Here is a 10,373-nt window from a genome sequence, read left to right on the forward strand (position 1 = left end):
TTGGTTTTTTCATCATGTAAATACTATTTCTGAATACTCACAACACAGACAATATAGCATTGTTTTAAAACCCTGTTTAAAAAATTCCCTGATTTGCGTTTTTCGTTTAATTCTGTATCCTAAATTGATTAAACTATACAAGCTGTCATTTTTCACGTCACATTTCTACTTGGTATGTTTTGAAAAGGCTAAGCTACTGAATCATTAAAAATAGGGAGTGTTTGCATAATGTAAATACTGCTGACAAACTACTAACTGTAGAACTGGTAAGATGCCTTAGTAATACATAACCACTGATGTAATATTACAAATTATTCTTACTACTGAAAGTTGCCATTTCACCAATACATATGCCTGTTCAAAATGTTATTCCAGCACAGAGCAGGAATCCTGGCAACTGTATTTATTCCCTGAAATCTTAAAATATTATCAAAATATTATCTATAATAAATATGTGAAATATATGTTATCTAAGCTCGATTATCCTGATGGGTAAAAGCCAAAGAATACTTCTGTAAGGTTTAAATTCCCAAGAGAAGAGCTCAGATCCCGTCTGCAAGCACACAATGGAATCACAGCTGACGATGCACATCTTTTTCTGGATGTCTCCATATGCTCAGGAGGGTCCCCGTCCCCCCCCCCATTTCTCCCTCTCCACCTCCCTTGCTCCCAGCATTACATTGAAGAATTTGTCATTATCTGCTGCCAGGAGTATGAGAACGTTTTAACAACTAACAAAAATAAAGTAGTGCAGTGAACTTCACCCCATTTAAAAATAAAAAGAAGGGATCCTGCCAGAGTAGCCATCTGTAACTAAAATAACTAATAGTAGAGAATGGGTGGATGAATGGATGCTGTAATACAGCTTCTATAAAGTAAATATAAATGTTACTCTGTTCTTAGTTTAAAATGTTGTGTCACACAGAAGAGTATATACTGTAACAACACACCTAACCTCTGACCTCCAAAGCCAAACACAGAAATAAATGAATACTGAGCATTTTAATGTCTATAAGAATACTGAAGAAACATGTGGAGTTTGTTAAATACTTTATACCTACCTGCATACAAACCGCATTGTTTGGAGAGGACAACCATGGCAAACATAGGAGAAATGAACATGGCAAGAACAGTTTTAGTTTAGTGTTCCTTTTCTTCAATGCACAGTCTATTTGCACTCGGCAGACAAAGAGAGTTACGTTTACACTTGAATTTGGTACCAGGCTTTAGTTTGGCTTTTTCTTTCAAATGAACCAACAGCATCCTCAAAGCTTAGACCTCACAAGCCTCTGCAATTCTGATGTCAGGTGCTAGAGAAACTCCAGCTGAGCAAGAAGCCCAGATTTTGCCAACGAGACAGTGACAACAGCAACAAAGGCAAGAAGCAGAAGACAGTGGGCATTGTAACAGCAGCTGGCTCCCTCACTGACTTTGTTCTTCCTGCTGCAAAACCTGGGCTCCCTGCAGATGGGCTAGCTCTTACTGGGGTTTTTTTGAGGACTGAGGGAAAAAGTTGGGAATGTCAACAATACAGACTGCTTACATTCCTCTTTCGACAGAGCCTTTCAGCCTTACAATAAGTAAACTACATCCTAAATGATAATAAAAACATAAACATTATTCTTAAATAATCAATTTTTACTTCAGAGCTTCAGTTTAATGCAATACACTGCAATATATGTAAATCCCTAGTATTTTCTAATTTTTCCACCAGAAAGAATCTTTATTTTCTCTCTCAAATAACATAGTTCCAGTTTACAAACTTAAATTCAACTGTCTTATTCCAAAAGTATCATTCTTGATAGCAATAAAGTATTCCTTCCTCAAATGTCTCAAGTTTCAAATTTAGCACTGACACCACCAGGACACACAACAAGGAACATAAGGAGATTTTCACTTTTAGTAAAGAAGTGCCTTCAGACATTGCAGAGATACTGATGAAGCACGTCATACATGGATCCTCTCCCCAGTAAAGACCACGAGCTTGAGAAAATACAAAGCTGAGAAATCTTCAGGTTTTATGTGAAATAAAACAGTACGGTGGCTGAAAAAAAATGCAATGACTACACCACCTTTGTCAGGCATTTACTGCATAATGCTCACCAAAACAATACAAACATATGAAAAATTACATGATTCTTCAAGTATTTGCATGATGTTAAAAAGATCAACCTTTCTTTTTAAAGTTGTTCTCAATCTTTCTGAAGGTTGAGTCCATGACAAAGTACTTTCAAGACCATAGATGACCAAGACTGGCTATGAACATTAAGCTTATCACAGCACTTCTCATAAACTTGGCGATTAACCATTTGGGGGCAATTTACATCCTTCTTTATCTCATGTGGCACAGAAGAGCTGACTTCTATGTTCCAGTCCCCAAGTAGCTGTACCACAAATGCCAAAATAAGGGACACAAATGCATGAGCGTCCATACATGCCTGCATGCACGTCTGTACATGCAAATATGCACAAGCCTGGTATATCCTATTTGTGACACTGACGTAAACAAGCAAATGTCCTGAAAAATATGTAGGAGGCGCAGTACGTACACCGACTGCGATAAAACAACCGGTTTCCATTCACAGTGGTCTTAAGCTGCGTGTAAGCAAACAAGAGCCCTGCTTTGGGGAATAATAGTTTCAGTATGACATTAACAACAGTGTGAAACATTGTCATTTCTCTGAGAGCATCCAACACAGCGGACCAGCAGCTCCCTCCCTTTCGGTGCTCGCAGAGGATTCCCCCATGAGAGGAGCCCACCAGGTGGCCCAACGCCGCTATCGGGTTGTAAAGAGCCAGGAAATTAACTGGCTAGAGTTGATTTTACAGTTCAGTACATAAAAACCCAAAGGGATAAAAACCAAATGACTGCCTTCAGCCACAATGGCAGCAAACTAAGAACAAAACAAAACAAAAAAGCTTTAAGTAAAAAGACTGGAAGTCTTAAACTGCTTACTTATTTACAGCAGCAATAGATCTGTAACTGTCATAGCCAGACACTATATGCTTAGCTCAAACTATACTTAAATACCATAAAAATATCACCTCTTCAATTCTAAAGCCTATTCACCTGCTTCCTACTACTCTGAAAGGAAAAAAAAAAAAAAAAGAGAGATACAAAACCAATTGATTATTACTGAACAAGCAAGGCTGCCCTCCTTTCACAAGGAGACTCTTTCCTGGTTAAATTACAAGTGCATTTAGACAGCGGGCTCCCGCATACGCACACTTCAGACAGAAGTACACAGGCTAACACGAACTAAGATTCAGATACCATTATTTCCCGGTGACTACCAGCAACCTCCCTGCCTCCCCCCCCCCCCCCCCCAACCTTTTTTAGCCATGCTCTCGGGCAGGTTTCCTGCAGACAAACTACACAGCCTGAATGCCCCGCTCTGGAAGGAGAAGCATGTGATTCCCGGGCTGGGGGGAAACGCTCAGGCCCAAGCGGAGGCGAAGGAGCGAGGGGCAGCGAGGGAGAGGGGACGGGGCTCCAGTTACACCTCGCCCCGGAGCCTCCAACGAGCGCGGCGGCCCCGCGGTCCCCGCGGAGGCGGCGGCGCACACGCCGCCCCCTGCGGAGGCGGGGAGGGGTTGAGCACTCGCCCTCCGCGGAGGCGGCGGGCATCTCCCCGCCCCTCCTCCGCTCCCTGCGCGCGTTGGGGGGGGGGAAGGGGAAGCCCGCTCCCGGCAGGGGCGGCCGCGGAGCTGCCCGCCTGCAGCCGCCGCCGCCGCCTTGCGCGCAGCCCCGCGGCCGGGAAGCGGGAGCGAGCGCCGACGCCCGCCCCGCCAGCGGCACCCGCCCAGGGACCCCGGCCCCGCGCCCAGCCGGCTGCCATCCCCTCCTCCTCCTGCCGCCGCTCCCCGCCCCGCGCACACACACGCAGACACACGGCACTGCGGCGGCCGGCCCCCCACCCCTCCCCGGGCCGCGGGGAGGCGACGGCGGCCGGGCGCCCCGGGCTGCGCTCGCACGCAGCTGTGCCGCCGCGGCCTGGCTGCGCGGCTGCGGCGCCCCGCCGCCCGCCCCCGCGGCTCGGCTCGGCGCTGCGCGGCGCGGCGCGCACACACGCAGGCGCAACCCCCGCACAGAAAGTTAGAGAAGTTGCCCGCTTTGCCCCCTCCTTCCCCGCGCGTCTCCTGCGGGCGCGGAGCGGCGGCGGGGCGCCCCGGCGCAGGGGGAAAGGGAGAGGGCACCGGGCGCCGCGGCCCCTGCCCGGCTCGGCCCCGCGGAGGGAATCGGAGCGGCCCGCACCCTTGCGCACCAAGTCGTTGTCAGCCGGGGAAGGGGAGGGGGGGGAACACCGCCCAGCTCCCCAAATCACCCCTTTTGTCGCCGGGGAGAGACCCTCCCTCAAGTTTCCTTGTCGGTGTGTGCTCGGGGTGAGGGAGGACTCTCCTAAACAACCCCTTGAAAATCGCCAATCCCCCCCCCCCCCCCGGCTGCCCCATCCTCCCCCAGCACGGGCAGGGCAGCCCCCTGCCCCCCTCCGGATCAGCCGCAGCACCCCTCGCCTCCCCTCCTCCTCGCACTTTCTCCCTCTGCCGCCCCCAGCCAGGGGCGCGCAGAGGCGGCACCCGACCTCCGCCTGGCGTGGGAGCAGGAAACCAGCCCCCTCGGCCCGGCAGGGTGGGGTGCCGTATCCCACACACAGCACCCCCCCCGCCGCCCCGCCGAAACGGGGGACGTCCCGGGGAAGTAAACCCGCGCCGCCGCCCCCCCCCGCCGCCGGGCCCCGGGGGCGCGAGCACGATGCCCCGGCGAGGGGCGGCCCCGCGGTCCCCTGCCCCCGGCTCCCCTACGGTTCCCCACGGAGGGGGCCACGGCCCCCGCCCCGCTCCCCGCCGCCGGCGCGGGGGAAGCCGCCTCACCGCGGCCGCGGTGCCGCCCGCCAACACCGCCCCTCCGCGCACCGGCGCGGCCCCGGGCGTCCCCCCGGCATTACACAAGGCGGCCGGGGAGGCGCGGGGGGCTCGGGCACACCCCCCGCCGCGCCGGGGCCGAGGGGGCGTGCGGGAGCCGTTACCGGGGTCAGTGCCGTCTCCCACCGCTGCCGCCGCGGCTGCCACCGGCGCTGACCTTCGCTTTGTAAGATGAAGCTGAAGCTGGGGCTGCGGCCGCCATGTTCCCGTTTTAATAACTGCCTGCTTGTTTATTTCAATGGAGACCCTCCCACCACTCGCCCTCCTCCTCCTCCCCTTCTACCCAGAGGAGGGCTGGACGGGGAGGAGGCGGGGGGAGGCACAAGTCACTCCCCCCTGCCCCCGGGCACGGCGGCAGCGGCCGGGCCCCGGGCTGGGGGAGGCCGGGCCGAGCCGAGCCGAGCCGGGCCGGGCCAGGCCGGGCCGGGCCGGGAGGGCGGCACCGCGGCGCCGCCGCCCCTGGCTGATGCCGCCCGCCGGAGCGCGGGGCTGCCCCGCTCCCCGCCCGCAGGGACAATGGCAGCCGCCCCGCTCCCTCGCAGCCCTGCGCCGCGCTCCCGGGAGCCTCCTCCTCGGCACCCGAACGGGGGGGGGGGGGGGGAAGTCCTTCGCCCTCGGAGGGCGAGACTTTAAATGTGGCCCTTTGCCGTCCGCCCTCGGAGGAACCTCGCTCTCGAGCGGGACCCGAGCAAGCAGCCCTGAGAGGGCTTTCGGTGGCCCATGTTCCCAAAACCAAGGAGACGGAGGCGGGGGGGACGGACGGGACACAGTCTTATTTCCTTTCTTTGCCCCCGGAAAAAAGAAAAAAAAAAAAAAAAGAAAGAAAACACACACATGCTGAAAATCATGTCACAAATACACAGCATCAACTGTATCTCACTCGCGGGAGCAAGGGGATGAAGATGCAGGCTTTTCCTGGGCTGGAGGAGTGAATGCATGAGTTAAAAATTATTAAGGGCTGGAGGGTGATTGTTAAACATTGCCCTTTAGTTCAAGAAGCAATCCACGACACAGAAATCCTATCTTAAAAGAAAAGCTTTACATTTTCACTTGTCGATAATGGCGAGCCATACTCTACACGCTGTAACAATTGTTATTTTTGACATTTTGTCACATGGGTGTGCAGCCCCAAGTTTTTCTGCAGCTAGCCACAGATTATACATTGTTACTGGTGGCGTGCCTAACTCTGCTTGCAATTAGGCTTGTCCAACACTTTTTTGATCATAATCCTGGTTTTTCAGATGGTTACATTTTGCCCTACTGTGCTGCATACAATTTCCCATACTTGCGTCTGACTCAAGTTTTTTTAAGCTTTTTTCTTTCATTGGGCAAAAATAGTTCAATTGTTTCTCCAAACAAATTGAAGGAAAACTGTCTTTCCCACTATCCTTCCCCATGTTAAAAAAAAGTCTTTGCAACCAAGTTGCTGAAAACTTCTAATATTTTCCTCTTCTGGAGAAAGAACTCAGGTATGGGAGGGCCGGCCATTGGAAATCTATTTGAATTTAGCCCCCATTAGGAAATGGGAGTGGAGGGATTGTAGTTCGTATATGCTCAATTAGAGCTTTGCTGCTAAATTAACCAGAGATCCTACCTACATTAAATCCCACTGTTTCAGGGGGAGTACTTCTGGCATCATCTCCAGAAGACAAGTGGGCATGCTCCAGCACTGGGCTGCAGCAGCTGGAGAGGACAACCTTTCTCAGTGTCCCTCCCCATCAGTCGTACTCGGCAGAGAAATTACTCTGTCTTCAGGAAGCTCTTCCACTCTGCCCATACACAGGCAGGCAGCAAAGAGATTCAAGGTTAATTCTGTCTGGAGAGCAGAGAAATCAGAATATTACCTTGAAATAACATGGCAAATGAGAGTAGCTTGTATGTGAAAAAAACCTGGGGCAAAGAGTTCTGGAGAGACAGAGCTTTCCCTCTGGCCTCATTTGTTATATCTGTGCAAATCTCTGTAGCAAATAAGCTAACAGTTATACAGGCAATAATCTCATTTACTTCACAGTCATGATTCATTTGTTCTCCTATGCTAAGTGAAACAGTGGTCCGCTGGAGAAAAAAAAAAAAAAAAAGTCTTTAATTTTATGACCATAAGCAGCCCAATTTAGAATTGCACAGGTAATTTTAATTCCAGCATTTCTTATTTATGGAAGCTTGATTTTTTCCAACTTCACACTTCCTTTAATGTGACCAAAAGTCTTTATTAAACTAGTACCTAAATCCACCAGGAAAAGCAAGGAAGACCTTTTAACTTGCTGCAGTACAAACATAAAAGATAGCCCATGCAATGCAAAGTTTATGGTCTCAACATTGACAAAACCCCCTGAGTCTGATGTGGCTGAGTGTCCTTGTCAAACTGGGTGAGAGAGGGGATTTATCTACATATATATGCCCAGATCCACTGAAATTTGTTACCAGCTCCTAACTCATGAGCAAATACATTTTGTCATCTAAGGCCAAAACCCAAACCCCTGGTTACAAATATCACTGTGTGCAAAGGCCAGTAATTATGTTATTCCCAACTGCTATTCTTTAAAGGGAAAGCACCATCTTCCAGATGGGAAACAGATTTGATAAACGCACTTCAGTGCCGGATTTTATTCAGCATTACAGCTCTTCTCTGAACCTTCTCCAGTGTCACCATTGCTGCATTGTGCTGATTAGAGCTGTGCTTATTTTTTCAACAGAAGCTTCATCCATTCTAAACGAGAGTAATATAAGCTTTCTGTCATCCTCTCATATTCATCCTCCTCCCATTTATACTTCTGCTGGCTATTTTGTTCACAGCATCACTTTATGCATTCACTTGATTATTCACTGTGATCTGCAAACCTTTCCTGGTGTGAAATTTAACACAGAGAGAAGTTTTTAATTATTTTGAATTTTCAGTGAAGTTTGGTTAAATTTCCTCTCATAACTTTTTTTTTCTAAATCTTTTTTTTTTCCCTAAATCAACAGGAAAAGAACCAGAATCTGAATGCAAGCATGTTTTCCTGATCAGTATAGCCAGATATTGTCAATGTTCTTTTTTTTACTTACTTTTTCTACATAACATATTTCTTAAAAAATTTGTACATGGGATACTGTGAGTAAAACTAGCATTTGCAGGTGTGTTTCTAACTGGTTTTCAATTAAATTAAAGTTATTCTTCCATAAGGTGAAAGGTTATGAACAAATTGTTGAATGCTTATGGACTTGCTGGGCCACTAAGGTATGGCTGCTGTCTCATAAAGCTCTATCTGCAGCTTTAACACGTAAGGAAGAAGGGTTTATGTGCACCTGCTGACACCGGGACTATATGTAATGCAGCTGTTCGTGCACAAAGCCTTTTTCATGAGCAGCTGCATTTACCCTGTAGAATTACTCTGCCCACCTTTATGGGGAATTGAGTCCCCACTTACTCATTAACCTCCCCAAGTGGGTTTAAATATGGTCTTTATGAAACCAATAAGATTTTTGTTGACACAGTGTATACCTAACTGAAACCCACAAAGAAAACAAAATGAAATTTAATACCATTTAAACCTACTATACCATCTTCAGCCTCTTAGGGATGTGGGGGACCTGTTGAGGTCTTCTGGCTGAACCCTCAGCTCCAAGTAGGGCCAATTTTGAAGTTATGCCAGGTTTCCCAGGGTCGTATCCAGCTCAGTTTTTACTGTCTACAAGGAACCTCTCTGGATGACCCATTCCGGTGTTTGACCACATTGTGAATTTTTCTTGTCCCCTGATATTTAGTAGGTCTGTTCCAGCTTGTTCCTGTTGCCTCTCACAGTGAAAAGGCCACTGTGGACCTCAAAGAATGCTCCATCTTCTCTACACCTGCCCATTAGGTAGCTGAAGAGAACAATAAAATTCACACCACCTTCTCTTCTTAAGACTAACAGCCTGACCTTCTCAGCCTCTTCTTGTACATCATGTGCTCCAGCACCCTCACCATCCTGATGGCCCTCCTCTAGATTTGCTTTTCTATGCCCGTGTCTTTCATGCACTGGGGCGCTCAAAACTGCACATAGTAACCCAGATGCAATCTCACAAGTAGTCCATGGATGGGAATAACCACTTTTCTCGACCTCCTGACTATTCTTTCGCTATTGTGGCCCAGGATGCTGTTGACCTTCTTTGTTGCAAGGTCACTGTTGACTTCCTTGTTGCTCACCAGGACCCCCGAATTCTTTTTCGCAAAGCTGTTTTCTATCCACTTGGTCCCCAGCTCATAAAGTGGATGGCTGTTCTGCCCCAGATGCAGGATGCTGCACCACCATTCATTAAACTTCATGAGCTTCCTGCCAGCCCATTTCTCCAGCCTGCTGAGGTCCCTCCAGTGCACTGATCACTCCTTCCCAATCTGCTGTCATCTGCACTTCATCGTATCACTGAGGTCACTGGTAAAGGCATTACGCAGTGTCAGTCCCAGTACTCACCCTTGAAGTATACTGGCCACCAGGAGACCTGCTACTGCTGATCACAGCACTTGAGCCCAATGGTCCAGCCAGTTTTCCACCTAACTTCTACTTAACCTAGCTCATACCTCTCCAATGTGGTTAAAGGAGGTCTATGGGTGATTGCGTCAAAAGCTTTGCTAAAGTCAAAGTAAACGACATCTGCTGCTCTCTCCTTCTCCGCAAACTCAGTTATCTCATTATAAAAAGCAGTCACATTGGTCAGGCAGAATATGTCCTTTGTAAACCCTTGCTGCCTGTCCCCGGTCACCTTCTTGTCTTTCAAACACCTGGACATGGTATCCAGGAGGATTTACTAAATCCTCCCACAGACTGAGGTCAGGCTGGCTTGTCTGTAGTTCCCTGGATCTCCATTCTTGAAAATGGACACAACATTTGTCTTTTTTCAGCCACCCAGCGCTTCCCCCAGTCACCACCACCTTTACACAATACACACACACCCGTCATGATATGCATACCCTACCACTACTACAATTACTGTGCCCCTCTGACCTCACATGACATCTCCAAACTATTGCTGATTATCCTCCTTCCATTAGCCTTTTACCACGTTCTGCCCTGTCAAAATAACACATGGCACTGTGTTCTTTTAAAGTATCTAGGATCTGGCTCAGCTTCTTCAATGGCACTTTGGCTTTATTGCCATTTGATACAGTGAAACAGCAGACTCATTAAGAGCTTGCAGTGAAGAGCATATCCTAGGCACATAGTGCTTATGTGCTAGAACTAAAAATAAGAATTTTATTTTGTCCTAGAAAAACTTCAGACATAAAAAAATATTTTTTGCGCCTCAAATAACAAACTTGTAAATTAGAAAGTGGCTAATCAAACATTCTATTTTATGTTGATGACTTATTAATTCAATAATTTGCCTCACATTCACTTTTTTAAAATCAGATAACCTTGAGAAGCTCCATACCTTTTTAACACAAGAAATCAATCAAGATCAATTTCACTTTATAAAATGTTTTGAAGAAAGTT

General features: G+C 48.4%; 1 protein-coding gene across 6 annotated transcripts in view; it reads right to left on the reverse strand.

The window, feature by feature from the left end:
* The window catches only part of NCOA2 (nuclear receptor coactivator 2), a 199,329-nt gene extending 194,073 nt beyond the window's left edge, over window positions 1-5,256 (reverse strand). For 2 of the 6 annotated variants that reach the window (XM_052788621.1, XM_052788614.1), the window contains exon 1: window positions 5,028-5,256. The gene's annotated coding sequence lies outside the window, so the exon portion shown is untranslated. The remainder of the gene's footprint in view (window positions 1-5,027) is intronic. The other 4 variants (XM_052788618.1, XM_052788615.1, XM_052788617.1 and 1 more) reach the window with 2 other exon arrangements.
* Window positions 5,257-10,373: the final 5,117 nt, after the last annotated feature.

Source organism: Harpia harpyja, chromosome 5 (assembly GCF_026419915.1).
Source record: "Harpia harpyja isolate bHarHar1 chromosome 5, bHarHar1 primary haplotype, whole genome shotgun sequence".
NCBI classification, from domain to species: Eukaryota; Metazoa; Chordata; class Aves; order Accipitriformes; family Accipitridae; genus Harpia; species Harpia harpyja.